We start from the raw sequence: 16,291 nt of genomic DNA, 5'->3' as shown, positions 1-16,291 counted from the left end.
TCTCGGCTCATCGCAACCTCCACCTCCCAGGTTCAGGCAATTCTCCTGCCTCAGCCTCCTGAGTAGCTGGGATTAAAGGCATGTGCCACCATACCCAGCTAATTTTTTGTATTTTTAGTAGAGATGGGGTTTCACCATGTCGACCAGCATAGTCTCAATCTCTTGACCTGTGATCCACCCACCTCGGCCTCCCAAAGTGCTGGGATTACAGGGGTGAACCACCGTGCCCAGCCTTAAAACACTTTTTAAAAACAAAAACAAAACTGTCAGCTAGAATCCTACATCCAGTGAAAATACCTTCCAGGAATTAAGGTGAGTTCTTTTACTCATCAAGATGAAGTAATCCACTATAATCTATCTCTCTTACTGATTGAAACTAAGAAGTTTCAGGCCAGGCACAGTGCTGAGGTGGGAGGATTGCTGAAGCCCAGGAGGCAGAGATTGCAGAGCCAAGATCCTGTCCCTACATTCCAGCTTGGGTAAAAGAGCAAGACTCTGTCTCAAACAACAAAACTAAGAACTCTTGAAAGAATACTGAAAGTGATTACCTGAGTGCTCTAAAGAGAAAACAGAATGCGGATTTAGGACCATAGTCCAAACTAAAATAAAATCTACAATGGAGATAACTTTGTATTTTTTCTCCTCACTTTGGGGGACTTGGGTAGAGTTAAGGGTCTTCAGAGCCTGTAGCCAGCTTACCTGTTGCGAGGTTTCTGGCAAGGATCTCTGTCGGCTGACTTCCTTCTACCATTTGCTTACAGAATCTCTGTCTCTGGCCTTAGGCAATGCCAGTGTTCCTGAGGAGGCACTCAAAAGAGACTGTGTTCTTGACTGTGTTCTTCACATGCTGTGTGAAAAGGTAGCAGATACGGTTCCCTTCCTGTATCTTCTGCCATAAGTGGGTCAGTTCTTCGGCCTGAGCCTGGATTAAGGGATCATGTATTCTAAGATGGGAAAGAAGAGTAAAATGTAAGAGGGAATGTAGTGAATAATAGGTTATAGGAGTTTCATAGGAGAGATCTCTTAGAATCCCTGTAAGAAACTCCCCAAGTTGAATTCTCTCTCTCTCTTTTTTTTTTTCTTTCTTTTTTTTTTTTTTGAGGCAGAGTCTGTCACCCAGGCTGGAGTGCAGTGACGTGATCTTGGCTCACTGCAACCTCCACCTCTTCAGTTTAAGCAATTCTCTTGCCTCAGCCTTCCAAGTAGCTGGGACTACATGTGCCCACCACCATGCCAGGCTAATTTTTATATTTTTAGTAGAGATGGGGTTTTGTCATGTTGGCCAGGCTGGTCTCAAACTCCTGACCTCAAATGATATGCACACCTCAACATCCCAAGGTGCTGGGATTAAAGGCATGGACCATCACACCTGGGCCAAGATGAATTCTTCTACACATTGTTTGACTTGCCTGAGGTAGAGGAAATGAAGAAACAGCCTCAGGTTTGTCTGGTTTAACTCTACTTCAAAAAGATGACCCTTTGGTTCCCCACTTTAGCCCAAGTACATTTTCATATATACACATCAAGTATTATGCAGTAAACGGCAAAAGAGAAAAAAAAAAAAACAGGTTCAAAAGTGTTGGGCAGACATCTCTAGTATTAATTGAAAGTTAAAAAGAAAAATCAGTGAAAAGGTCAAGGATAGTATTCTTTTGAATGACATGAAGGTAAGCCATAACCAGTAAGAAGGCAATTTAAGCTAAAGTTCTAGCCAGGCACACTGGCTCGCGCCTGTAATCCCAGCACTTTCAGAGGCTGAGGAGGGTGAATCACCTGAGGTTGGGAGCTCAAGACCAGCCTAGCAAACATGGTGAAACCCCATCTGTACTAAAAATACAAAAATTAGCCAGTGTGGTGGCATGCACCTGTATTCTCAGCTACTTGGAAGGCTGAGGTGGGAGAATTGCTTGAACCTGAGGGGGGAGTGAAGGTTGCAGTGAGCTGAGATTACATCACTGCACTCTAGCCTAGGCAATGAACAATATCTCCAAAAAAAGAAAAAAGTAAAGCTCTGAGTAGTAATTTTGTTAATCTATGTGGTATTTCACAGTTTTCTTATTATTGTATAAATATTTCTCATGGTGGTGTGGTTTGGCTCTGTGTCCCCACAAAAAAACTGACATTGGATTGTAAACCCCAATGTTGGGGAGGGACTTGCTGGAAAGTGACTGGATCCTGGGGATGGATTTTTCCCTTGCTGTTCTTGTGGGGGTGAGTGAGCTCTCACGAGGTCTGCTTGTTTTAAAGGGTAGCACCTCCCTCTTTGCTCTGTCTCTCTCTCCTGTTCTGGCCATGTGAAGTCCATGCCTACTTCCCCTTCAACTTCCACAATGATAGTAAGTTTCCTGAGACCTGCCCAGAAGCCTGTACAGCCCCCAGAACCATGAGCCAATTAAACCTCTTTTCATTATAAGTCAGTCTCAGTCTCACATATCAGCCTCAGATATGTTTATAGCAGTGTAAGAATAGACGAATACACATGAGTTTCAATGTAGAATGTGAGCTCTGTGAATCTAAAGACAGAGCCACCTATTACCCAGTGTACAGCACCCAGTAGTATGTACACATACAAGTGGTTACTCAGTTAATGTGTAGAACCATGTAATCCTGGAGCTGGAGTGAACATTTACAGTCATCTACCCCACCTAATGCCTGAATGCCTCCCTGCTATGCTGTTCTTCTAAGTAGTTATCTACAGGTCATCTTTCAAACTCTAGTCCTTAGAGTTTCTAGAAAGTGTCAGAGAAAGTTAAGATATACACTGAGCAGAAAAGGGTTCCAGACCTATCCCCCCTTCAATCAAATATCTCTGCTTTGGTTAGTTTTACACATTTGAGTGTCTATGATTTCATTTCAACAAAAGATTAAAAGAAGTTTTGAATCCTATAATCTACTTTTGTCTGAAACCCTGTAAGGATAGTCAATGCTGGTTCTGAGCAAATTAATAATTCATTTTCCACTCAACAGCTGCTCAATCATCTATCTATCCAATAGCACTACCAGTTAGTACTCCACATAGAATAATCCTTTTTTAAAAAGCAGCTTGGAGAAGAAATAGTCTATCATGAAAGGCACTTCAGAAAGCTTGAACATCATCTCTTACAGAAAATGTTAGTCCATTAATGATAATTACCACATCTATAAATGGGAACAAATATAATACTAACAGAAAATTGTTGTTCAGGGTTTTATATGCATTAGAGATGGTTCTAACTACTTACAATTGTGCATTTAATCTTCATAACCCCCTAAGGTAGATACTGTCAGTATTTTCATTTTATAAATAAGGCAGCCTAGGTAGATGACATGCAGAAAAGTGATGTAAATTTGACCAAGGACACACAGATAGAAGCCACATTGCTAGTATTCCAATGCAGGCAGCTGTCTCCATTTGATTAATATACTATTTAATGGACAACCCTAGAGACCTAACTATTCCATAGCCTAATTGTGCCATAGTCTAGTTCTGTGTCTGCTTGTACATTTCTGCCTTGCTCCTTGCACAAACTTGCTCTTTCTTCTACCACCCTGGGCTAACCCACTTCAAATAGTATTGATTCACTTCCCACAGAGGTACCTCCTTACCGGAGCCTTGCAGCTGGTCTCGGCAATTCAGCCAGTTCCCTCTCCTCAAACTCCAGCTCCTCCTCCAGCACATACTCTATAAGATCTTTGCCTCTTCACACTCTGAGAAAAGACAGGCATGCCTGCATCAGTCAGAGGCTGGACATGCTGCTGTGGGGTCACTGCCTGCAGCGCAGGAGGCAGGGTCTATCTCAAGGATAAAAGTATCCCCAGTACCAGGCTTTACACTGGGATTTTCATATCTTTATTTCTCAATCTCTCAACCACTCCCCGTTTTAGAGATGAGGAAAGAAAAGCCCACAGGCAGATAAGGTAAACAAGATGATTCAACTGGAATGAGGTAAAGTCAGAATTCACATCCCCTGAAGTCTAACTCCAAATCTTTTTGTTTGTTTGTTTTTTTGAGCTGGAGTCTCACTTTGTTGCCCAGGCTGGAGTGCAGTGGCACAATCTTGGCTCATTGCAACATCTGTCTCCCAGTTTCAAGCAATTCTCCTGCTCCAGCATCCCAAGCAGCTGAGATTACAGGTGTGCACCACCACACGCAGCTAATTTTTGTATTTTTAGTAGAGACAGGTTTCACCATGTTGGCCAGACTGGTCTCAAACTCCTGACCTCAAATGATCCTCCCACCTTGGCATCCCAAAGTGCTGGAATGACAGGCATGAGCCACCATGCCCAGCCATGACTTCAAATCTTCAGGCCAATGTACCAAGTCTTACAGCCTCTTAAGTAAAACATGAACATGAGGGAATGAAATAATGACTTCCTGTGTGTTTGGGAAGATACTAAGAAGTGTAGGACAGATGGTTCTCCTGTTTCAAGAGTCTCAGTAATCCCAAAACATTTCAAAGATTTAAATATTCATCCGGATATAACTGTAAAACTGTATATGGAGAAGAAAGATCCAAATGAGATAAGCCCAAATGCTAACAGGTGGTGTTTTAAAGGGAGAACCAACATAGCATTTGTCATGGTACTGTCACAGTAGGTTTGTAAGAATTATCGTCAGGTGACCATCACCACTATCCAAAGAGGTTGTTACTAATCTATTGCCAGCACAGATGAGAAAACTGAGGCAGAGTGACCATAAGTTAGATTTGAACCCAGGAAATTTGGCTCTGGGATATATGCTCTTTAATCATTGCACAATAATACCTTTATACTAAGGTATCAGGTAATATTTTTCTTCTCTAGCTTGAGAGAATGTTGTGCTACAATTATAATGATAATGATAATGAATGAAGTTTAAAAAAAGATGAGTGTTGCTGCATACCAAAGCTCATCTTTTCACTTCTTTAATAAGTGGGCTTTTGGCTTTACTTTTCTATGACAGTAAGCCAGACAGCAACTTTCAGCCACGGCACCCCCTGCAATGATTTATTTTAAAATAATTGTAGAAATTGGAAAGCAGACTCAATTTCAATGTTAACCAGAGTTCTCCTCCAAATCCCTGTTCCTCTCATGCCCTTGTTCCCATGTTTCCTTGTCATTACAGCTTCTCCCTTCCTCCACTATTAGTAACATGTTTGGGATTTCACAGTGGATTCACCAATGTGAGAGCTGACTGTGGGGAGGAAAGGGCCAGCCTCTACCTTGGCCTGGCCTTCTACTGAGAACAGGGGTCTGCTGCACTTGATCTTGTACTCATTTTGGCCATGTGTCTCATAACTCTGATCCTGGAGGTCCACCAGCAGTTGCTTGCTGTCCACAAAGCTGATACACGGGGAGAGACAGAAAAGCTGTTACAAAGTCTCTAATTTTCTGGAAATATCCTCAATCTAACCAGAGCATGAGGAATGGCTTATCTGAACTTAAATGGGAAGAGAATATTGATCCAGGCAGCAAGGCTTTTCTCCATGTCTGCTATTGAAGTTCCCATGTCCACATATTGGTAACTCATTGAGAATAGGCAGTTAAGTTCCTTCAAGGCAGATAGGGCACATTATTACTTCTTTCAGCCTTGGTGCTGTTGGCACAGTTCTTTGCAAGTGGGTGCTCTTAAAAAAGTTGAAATTGAATCCTGAGATGTTTTTACCAACAGTGGTATTACATGTCTGTAGAAGCTGATATGGATTGCTGAGAGGGAAGGACAGTTTCTTTCCTAAACCAATGTTTTAGTGTCTATTTCTCACTACACTTTCCCTGCAAATTTTACACCTTTGTGCTTCAGTTTTTCTGTCCCCAGCCAATTGAGAGTAAAATGCCCACTTCTACCTTTCTGGGAGTGTAGTCAGGATACAATTAATTCTGATAGATAATAAAGTCTGCAATGATACATTACACAGAGAAAAGATGGAGGGTCATTTATTGCTTTGGTGACTGTGTCCCTATGGGACCTGCTGTATTTTCTTCAGGTGGTTGACCAGGGAGTAGGCAGTAGCTTTGGATGTCAGGAATTTCTCTTTGAGGTCTCAGAAGTTCTGCTGGCATTTTTCCAGTTCAGAGCACAAGTACTGATTGATTTCCAGGTTGCTCATTTCTGCCCTTGGACCAAAACACGTGGTGGGAGATACTGCCATGCTGAAGCTTGTGGAGGAAATAGAGCCAGAGCCTAGGGAGAAGAAACCCAAACAAATAATACATTCAAAACAAATAGGCCAGGTGTGGTGGCTCATGCCTGTAATCCCAGCACTTTGAGAAGCTGAGGCAGGTGGATCATGAGGTCAAGGCATCAAGACCATCCAGGCCAACATGGTGAAACCCCATCTCTACTAAAAAATACAAAAAATTAGCTAGGTGTGGTGGCATGTGCCTGTAGTTCCAGCTACTCACGAGGCTGAGGCAGGAGAATTGCTTGAACCTGGGAGGCAGAGTGAGCCGAGATCTTGCCACTGCACTCCAGCCTGGCACCTGGTGACAGAGTAAGAATCTGTCTCAAAAAAAATAAATAAATGGAAAAAAAATAAAACAAATGAATGGATTGTGGTAATGGTTGCACTACTTGGGTAAATTACCAAAAATTATTCAACTCTACAATTATAATGGGTCATTTTATAGTATGTAAATTATACCTCAAAAAAGATTCTTTACATTAAAAAAAAAAAAGGATATCAATGGGTCTAAAGAAAGCAGATCTGAGTCATAACTTACTTTTGGGATAAACTTTGTCAGCATCCCACAACTCTGAATATCCTTAGCCACAGAAACAAAGTACAAGGTGCTAAGCTTAGAGTCTAAGGTACTGTCTGTGCTTCAGGCTCTGATAGGAAGTCCTGAGGTAAGACCAAGTGCCAGGCAATGGTCTGGAGTCACAATAACAGAATTAGGTGGAGGCGTCATGGAATATTAGGATCTCTGCCTTCCAGGTGCGTAGGTCATGTGGAAACATGAGGTCTCTGCTGAAGGTCATCACCAATGGGGACCACTCCCTCAGAAGTCTTTCTCAGCATTTGTATACACTTGTGACAATACCACAGGCCTCTCTGTTTCTAAAATTTACCCACATTTTCATTGTTCGTTATTGCAAATCCATAGAAAACATCAAGGGATACCTATTTCCCCAAGTTCTAGCAGTGTCTTAAGGACAGTCATGAAGTCATTTTTTCCTGATTAAAAATTTAACACTTTTAGATAGTCTTGGTATTCTTTGATTCTCCAGCTTTTCACATCATTTTAATACTATTAAAAAAAAAAAACCCTGAATATTCTGCTTAGTGTGTGAGTAATTTATTTATAAGGATTTTGAGGCCAGGTGCAGTGGCTCACACCTGTAATCCCAGCACTTTGGGAGACCAGGGTGGGTGTATCACTTGAGCTCAGGAGTTTGAGAAACGTTGCCTCTACAAAAAAATTTTTAAAACTTAGCCTGGCCTGGCATGGTGGCTCAAGCCTGTAATCCCAGCACTTTGGGAGGCTGAGGCGGGTGGATCACGAGGTCAAGAGATAGAGACCATCCTGGTCAACATGGGGAAACCCTGTCTACTAAAAATACAAAACATTAGCTGGGCATAGTGGCGCGTGCCTGTAATCCCAGCTACTCAGGAGATTGGGGCAGGAGAATTGCCTGAATCCAGGAGGCGGAGGTTGCGGTGAGCCGAGATCGTGTCATTGCACTCCAGCCTGGGTGACAAGAGTAAAACTCCATCTCAAAAAAAAAAAAAAAAAAAAAAAACAACTTAGCCTGGCATGGTGGTGCATGCCTGTAGTCCCAGCGATTCAGGACACTGAGGTGAAAGGATAGCTTGGGTCCAGGAGTTTGCAGCTGCAGGGAACCAAGACCATGTCACTGCACTCCAGTCTTGATGACAAAGGGAGACTCTGTCTCAAAAAATAAAAACAAATAAAAAACAAAAGGATTTTGGTCAATGTCTTAATATTCTTATTGCTGTAAACCAATGTTGTACTGGCAACTTTTCCCCTCTGGGGAAGTATGTTGGGTTTTTTAATTTGTTTTTTTAATACACAAGGTCTAGCTCCACTGCTCAAGCTGGAGTGTAATGGTGTGATCACAGCTCACTGCAGCCTCAAACCCCCAGGCTCAAGGGATATTCCTGCCTCAGCCTCCTGAATTATCGGGACTGCAGGCACATGTCACCACACTCAGCTATTTTGTGTGTGTGTGTGTGTGTGTGTGTGTGTGTGTGTGTAAATGGCATCTCACTATGTTACCCAGGCTGGTCTCAAACACCTGGGCTCAAGTTATTCTCACACCTTGGCCTCCCAAAGTGTTGGGGTTACAGGCATCAGCACCACACCTGGCCCATGTTGGATTTTCATTTAATTTGAAGACAAGTTTGATATTCATAACTCCTAAACCCTCTCTTCTCTTCTATGTGTGAGTTGCTTTGTGTTATAATCTCTATATACATAATTTGTGCTCCTCACTTATGATTTTCATTTTAACTCCACAGGCTCTCTTTCCAATTTGTCACAATCACTGAAAGAATTTATATATGTGTGTATATATATACATATGTTTAAATACATGTAGTAGCCACCTAATTTGGAATGACTTACAAACTGTTACTATTGTGTATGTTTGAAGAAGTTTTTATAGAACACTAAAGATTTGCATTGACCCAAAGCCACTGGCCTAAGGATATACTCTCAGATGCAGTGTGGTAAAAATCAAGGTCATGGGTCTGTGGCAGTCAGTGGTGATCAAAGGCTTTCCTATGCAATGGGGTTTATTGGGCTAGAAGCTGAGGTTTTGATGACAGGCACAGGTAGGCAGAAGAGAAGCGATGCCCTGATGCACCCCCTCACTCCTGTGTGTCACTTCCTCCCTGGTTTTATGAGACTGACACTACGGAGACTCTTATGGAATATCTGCCTTTTCCCTTCAGCTGCCTGACTTTCCTGGGCTGCTGGCCTACACATGTGTAACCCTGGTCACCTCAACTTTCATGACAAACTGGAGGAAGGAGGGCCAACAACCTGCACACCCTCCATACTAACCTGCAACTCTCCCGTGTGAGAGTATTAGTTAGTGAGATGCCTCAAAAACTATATGATTTCAATCCTTTTACATTTGCTATGATTTATTTTAAGGGTTAGCAGATGGCCTGTCCTATAGAATACCCCTTGTGTACTTGACAGGGAGTGTATTCTGTTCTTGTAAGGTGGAGTATTCTATAGATCGCTGGTATGTTGTGTTGTTTACATCTTTTATTTCTTTATTGACCTTCTGCCTAGTTGCTCTATTCATTATTGAAAATGTGGTATTAAAGTCTCCATCTACTATTGTTGAATTATTTATTTCCTCCTTCAATTCTTTTTTTTTACTAATAACTTCAATTTTTAATAATGGAAACAATTTTGCCAATCTAGAAACAATGTTAAGGGAGAAAAATCTTCCCTACAAAAATAAACTTAAACCCATCAAAATGATAAATATCGTAACTTTTTACTTCTGCCATTTAAGATGCTCTCCCACAATACTACCACTTCATTTTTTTTTTTTTTTTTGAGACTGAGTTTCACTCTTGTTACCCAGCCTGGAGTGCAATGGCCTGATCTTGGCTCACCGCAACCTCCACCTCCTGGGTTCAGGAGATTCTCCTGCCTCAGCCTCCCGAGTAGCTGGGATTACAGGCACACACCACCTTGCCCAGCTAATTTTTTGTATTCTTAGTAGAGATGGGGTTTCACCATGTTGACCAGGAAGACCTCGATCTCTTGACCTCGCGATCCACCCGCCTCAGCCTCCCAAAGTGCTGGGATTACAGGTGTGAGCCATGCACCCTGCCCCTACCCCTTCATTTAACATCATTCCTGTACCATCACACACTGAAGAGGAAACAGTATGACAGCAAAGCTTAGATAGTTGAACATAATGACTTATACAATGATTCTTAAAAAGTATCTGGCCTTTTTTCTTCACTTACACATTAAATATGTTGTTGCACTAACCAGTGTTTGGGAAAAAACCTCAGTCTTCAAGAACCATGAACTGACATAATTTCAATACAGTAAGTTTCTAAATTGCAATTTGTAGTGCACATGACATTGAGTGAGTTTCTGGATAAATACAGATGAGGATGCCTAGTTTGACAATCTACTTCAAGTAGCTAAAAAAAAATTTACAGCTACCCATCAGCTACTACTTTAGGTTCCAACAGCGTCTTAATCTGAGAAACAAATGCCTCATAAAATATCAGTTTACTGAGATGAATAAGTGAAAAACCAAGTGCCTGGTAAGAATATACTCAAACCCATGCCATGGTCTGAGTAGTAAAACCAGCATAAAAATCACAAAGGCATTCCCTGAACAATAAAGGTAACATGCTGGATGACAGTGTCACTAAAACCTCATCAATGTACTAAAGAGAAGTTACATGCAAAATTAAACAAGATGTACCACACATACTTGATCACTGTTAATTCTATTCTTTTTCAACTTTCCTTAAATGCTAGGAAGATATGGTTGTCTCAGTAGATTGTGTGGCACAGCATAACAACTTAAGTCTGCCTCCAAACAAGGTGGGTATTCTCTGAAAAGTCAGAAGAGCCACCAAGAGAGGAACAGAAATACAATGAAAGCACAGTTCACTTCAGCAAAGAACTGAAACACCTTGGAATTTCAAAAAGAATCCATTAGGTGTCACCGAAGTGCTAACAATTTCTTGGAAATTTATAAACAAAAATGTCTAGATGAAAAATAGAATATAAGGCCCCTCTAGAACCACTGCACATATTTCCCTCTGTTCTCTGATTAAACTGCTGCATAAAATGAGGTTATTTAGCCTGTTTTAAGGAAGGCCTCTATTGCCCCTGCAATTTCTTTTGTTGGCAATAACATGTACTTTTGTTAAAATACTTCCGTAGTGAAGGCCTGTTGTGTGATTAGCTGGGTGTGGACTTTCCTCCCTTTCTTGGAGGCCCTCCTACTCACAGTCAAGTTGTCCTCTAGAACTAAAGATTGGGTAGGATTGAGTCTTTATTCAATAGCCTTGTTCTATAATATGTAAGAAAAGGTTTCAATGTAGAAAAGAAAGGGAGAGGGAGAGGAGAAGGAGGGGGGAAGAGAGGGAGGGAGGGAAGGAACAAGGCAGGGTGGGGAGGAAGAAAAAAGGGAAGAAAGGAAAAAGAAAGGAGGAATAAAAAGGAAGGGAGTGATGGTCACAAAAGTTTACTTGATAAATATCCTAGCTAACAATCAAGGGAAAAACAGTCACCTCTACCCAAATTCCACCTCAACATTGAAAACCACCTCTAGGGGGTACACTATATACTGTATGTAACTTAACAAGAGCTAGCATATGGTCACTGTCCTGCCACTGCAGAGAAGCTACACCCATGAGACCTTCCACTAGAAAAGGACAGAATTAGTGGGTCGGTTCGAGCTGGATGAGGACCACGTCAGCCCAGGATGCTAGGCTCCACCTGCCTGATTCTCTATTCCATCTGCTGTAGAGTTCATGGGTCCCTCTGTTCGTTCTAGCTTCTGCCTCTGTTTCCACATTTTACCCACCAGGAAACCAAGAGATCCTCAAATGGCTTTAACATCTCAACACTGAATGCTTTCAACTCATTTATAAGCAAATATCCCTTTCTCCACTACACCTAACTTAAAAGCCAAGTACCTTCCACAGCCCACAGTGCTCGCCCATGCCACACACTTCTCCAAACTTATACCTTCCTCTTTGTCAACCCCCAGCAAAATCCTTCACAACAAATTTCTCAGAGTTCCTAGATTCCTGTGCCTTTCGATTCACATGGATCAATTCCTCTGATGTTAAAAAAAAAAAAAAAAGAGAGAGAGAGAGAGAGACAGGTAGTTTTAAAATAGGACAAGTATTCAGAAAGATAGATTCCTTGTTAAGTTTTTAAAAAAAATCATCTGCACACCCATAAGCTCAACAGCATCATCACATAGTTAAAATAACTAAAAGAAAATAAAGAAAAAATACCCCATCGTTCATTCTTCCAAGCACCCTGGAATGCTCTTGATGAGGCTACAGGTTCACAGCTTGCCAAGAGGTAACGCTGAGGTGCTGAGCAACAAGCTTGCAGAGTCCCTTATGTGGGACACTAAGGTGCAGGATGCTGTGTGACCAGGTTGGGGGAACAAAATCTACAGATAAGAAGGGGAAGACCCTAGCATACTGGGGCAAGTCAGCAGCCCTCTGAGAAGAGAGGCTCTTGGTGCTGTTCTGCAAGTCGGTACCACACCGGGTCTTGTGGGAAGGAAGCCCTGCTTTAATCGGGCTTCCACACCTCACTGAGGACCTCTTCCAGCTTGTGTCTGTAGGCTGTGTAGCGCCTCTTCAGGTTCTGGGACTGTTCATCTTCTTGCTTGTCCAAGATGCGTAAGAAATTCTGGAGCTTAGCAGGGCATGGTGGCTCACGCCTGTAATCCAAGCACTTTGGAGGCCAAGGCGGGTGAATCACCTGAAGTCGGAAGTTCAAGACCAGCCTGACCAACATGGTGAAACCCCATCTTTAAAAAAAAAAAGGATTCATTGGTGGGGGGACGATCCAAGATGGCCGTTTAGGCACAGCTCAGGATTGCAGCTCCCAGTGAAAGTGCCGAGGGTGAGTGGACGCTGCGTTTTTATTGCCCACAGACTAGGAAATTCCCGGGCAGAGGTGCTCCACGGTCGCCAGCGCGGCTGTTTCGGCCAGCGTGGCTGTGTCGGCCAGCACCACTGCTTTGCCCCGTGCAGCTGCTTTGTCCACACCCCGGAGCCATGGTTCCCGTACAAAATACACCTGTCTGGGGGCCCTTTTGGCTGGCGATTGGAGCCACAGGAAGTCGCCCATACTCCGGTTCAAAAAGGGGACTGAGCAGAGAACCAGGACAGTAGATTCCAGCGCAAAAAAAAAAAAAAAAAAGCGCCACAAACCTCAGTGCCGCTGTTTAAGCCAGCGCAGTGAGTGGCCGCAGGGGAAAACAAAGAGACCCCGACGTCTCTTCAACAGGCGACTGGAACACCAATTTAAAAAAGGCTCTGAGGCAGGGAGCCAGGCGATAAGGCTCGGCTGGCCCCACCCACGCAAAAGAACAGCAACCAGGAACTCTGGATTGAGAGTTTCACAGCAAGCGCAGCTGAACCCAGGATGGTCCAGCTCTGTGGGGGAGGGGCGTCCGCCCTTACCGAGGCAGCCCGCCATTGCCAAGGCAACCCGCCACAGCAGAGACTCCACCCCAACAGAGGTGGGCCACCATCGCCAAAGCAATTCTAACTACACCCATGTAAACAGGACTGCAGGGAATTTCACTCGGCAGCGGGGCAGAGCCCACAGCAGCTCAGCAAAGCTGCTATAGGCCGACAGTGACTAGGCTGCCTCCTTGCTGGGCTGGGCAGGTCTGAAGGAAAAAAAAAAAAAAAGAAGGCGACAGCATAACGGAAACTCATAAATAAAGCCCTAAATCCCTGGGACAGAGCACCTGGGAACAAAAAGCAGTTTATGAGTTCTGCTGCAGCAGACCTAAAAGTACCTGCCCAGCAGCTATGAATGAACAACAGCAGAGCTCGAAGCTCACCATTTGAGCTCCTACAAAGAAGAGACCGTCTCCTCAAGCAGCTCCCTGACCCCTATATATCCAAAAAGACACCTCATAAAAGAGAGATCAGATTGACACTAGGCGGGTATCCGTCTGGGACAAAGATAGCAGAAGAAGAAAACTGGTAACAACCCTTGCTGTTCAGCAGCTGCTGCAGGTGAACCCCAGGCAAGCAGGGCCTGGAGTGAACCTCAGCAGACCTACAGCAGAGGGGCCAGACTGTCAGAAGGAAAACCAAGAAACAGAAATAACCTCATCATCAATAAACAGAATGTCAATCTGAATGATTTGAGACCCAATCTGAAAGCCAGGAACTACAAAGTCGACAGGTGGATAAATCCTTAAAGATGGGAAGAAACCAGCGCAAAAAGGATGAAAACACCCGAAACCAGAACACCTCTCCTCCTAAAAGGGATCACAACACCTCACCAGCAAGGGAACAAGGTTGGATGGAGAACGAGTGCGATGAAATGACAGAATCAGACTTCAGAAGGTGGATAGTAAGAAACTTCTGTGAACTTAAAGAATATGTTCTAACCAAATACAAAGAAACTAAGAACCTTAAAAAAAGATTTGGGGAAATGCTAACGAGAATGGACAAAATAGAAAGGAATATAAGTGAATTGATGGAGCTGAAAAATGCAACACTAGAACTTTGTGAAGCATGCACAAGAATCAACAGCCGAATTGACCAAGTAGAAGGAAGGATATCAGAGGTTGAAGATCAACTCAATGAAATAAAACGGGAAGGCAAGACTGGAGAAAAAAGGGTAAAAAGGAATGAACAAAGTCTCCAAGAAATGTGGGACTATGTGAAAAGACCTAATCTATGTTTGATAGGCGTACATGAATATGACGAAGAGAATGAATCCAAGATGGAAAATACTCTTCAGGATATTATCCAGGAAAACTTACCCAACCAAGCAAGGCAGACAAACATTCAAGTCCAGGAAATACAGAGAACACCACAAGGATATTCGTCAAGAAGAGCAACCCCAAGGCACATAATCGTCAGATTCATCAGGGTTGAAATGAAGGAGAAAATACTAAGGGCAGCCAGAGAGAAAGGTTGGGTTACCCATAAAGGGAAGCCCATCAGACTCACAGCAGATCTCTCAGCAGAAACCCTACAAGCCAGAAGAGGGTGGCGGGCAAATTTCAACATCCTTAAAGAAAAGAACTTTCAAACCAGAATCTCCTATCCAGCCAAACTAAGCTTCATAAGTGAAGGAAAAATAAAATCCTTCATGAACATGCAAGTACTCAGAGATTTCGTCACCACCAGGCCAGCTCTACAACAGCTCCTGAAAGAGGCTCTACACATATAAAGGAACAACAAGTACCAGCTCAACTAAAGGGCAAAACAGTCAGCTAGCACCAAAATGGCAGTATCAAATTCACACATAACAATATTAACCCTAAATGTAAATGGACTAAATGCCCCAATCAAAAGACACAGACTGGCAAATTGGATAAAAAGACAAAACCCATCGGTGTGCCGTATCCAGGAAACCCATCTCACATGCAAGAATACACAAAGGTTCAAAATAAAGGGATGGAGGAAGATTTACTAAGCAAATGGAGAGCAAAAAAAAGCAGGAGTTGCAATTCTCATCTCTGATAAATTAGACTTTAAAGCAACAAAGATCATAAGAGACAAAGAGGGACATTACATAATGGTAAAAGGATCAATGCAACAAGAAGAGCTAACGATCCTAAATATATACGCACCCAATACAGGAGCACCTAGATACATAAGGCAAGTTCTTAATGACTTACAAAGAGACTTAGACTCCCACACAATAATAGTGGGAGACTTTAACTCCCCATTGTCAACATTAGACAGATCAACCAGACAGAAAATTAACAAGAATATCCAGGACTTGAACTCAGATCTGGACCAAGCAAACCTAATAGACATTTACACAACTCTCAACCCCAAATCCACAGAATATACATTCTTCTCAGCACCACATCACACCTACTCTAAAATTGACCACATAATTGGGAGTAAATCACTCCTCAGCAAATGCAAAAGAACGGAAATCGTAACAAACTGTCTCTCAGACCACAGTGCAATCAAGTTAGAACTCAGAATTCAAAAACTAACTCAGAACCGCACAGCTTCATGGAAACTGAACAATTTGCTCTTGAATGTTGACTGGATAAACAATGAAATGAAGACAGAAATGAAGATGTTCTTCGAAACCAAAGAGAATGAAGACACAACATACCAGAATCTCTGGGACACATTTAAAGCAATCTCTAGAGGAAAATATATAGCAATAAGTGCCCACATGAGAAGCAAGGAGACATCAAAAATTGACACCCCATCGTCAAAACTGAAAGAGCTAGAGGAGCAAGATCAAAAAAACTCAAAGTCTAGCAGAAGACAAGAAATAGCTAAGATCAGAGCAGAACTGAAGGAGATAGAGACACAAAAAACCCTTCAAAAAATCAATAAATCCAGGAGCTGGTTTTTTGAAAAGATCAACAAAATAGACAGACCACTAGCCAGATTACTAAAAAAGAAAAGAGAGAATAACCAAATTGATGCAATAAAAAACGATAAAGGGGATATCACCACAGATTCCACAGAAATTCAAACCATCATCAGAGATTATTACAAACAACTCTATGCACACAAACTAATAAACCTGGAAGAAATGGATAAATTCCTGGACACTTGCCTCCTGCCAAGCCTAAACCAGGAAGAAGCCGAAACCCTGAACAGACCCATAACAAGGTCTGAAG

The 16,291-nt window shown here is 42.5% G+C and overlaps 1 long non-coding RNA gene and 1 pseudogene across 1 annotated transcript; both read right to left on the bottom strand.

Moving 5' to 3' along the window:
* Positions 1-699: 699 nt before the first annotated feature.
* LOC116545413 lies at positions 700-6,797 on the bottom strand. The gene is made up of 3 exons (XR_004266302.1): positions 6,679-6,797; positions 3,586-3,687; positions 700-944 (listed from the first exon to the last, which is right to left on the bottom strand). It is a non-coding gene; the product is annotated as an uncharacterized LOC116545413 (long non-coding RNA).
* Positions 6,798-12,228: 5,431 nt separating this feature from the next.
* LOC116545412 overlaps positions 12,229-16,291 on the bottom strand; it is a 7,439-nt pseudogene continuing 3,376 nt past the window's right edge.

Source organism: Sapajus apella, unplaced genomic scaffold, assembly GCF_009761245.1.
Source record: "Sapajus apella isolate SASKATOON/1434 unplaced genomic scaffold, GSC_monkey_1.0 scaffold265, whole genome shotgun sequence".
Taxonomy (NCBI): domain Eukaryota; kingdom Metazoa; phylum Chordata; class Mammalia; order Primates; family Cebidae; genus Sapajus; species Sapajus apella.
Note: the sequence above shows the minus strand (reverse complement) of the source record. Positions and strands in the feature narration are given on the sequence as shown.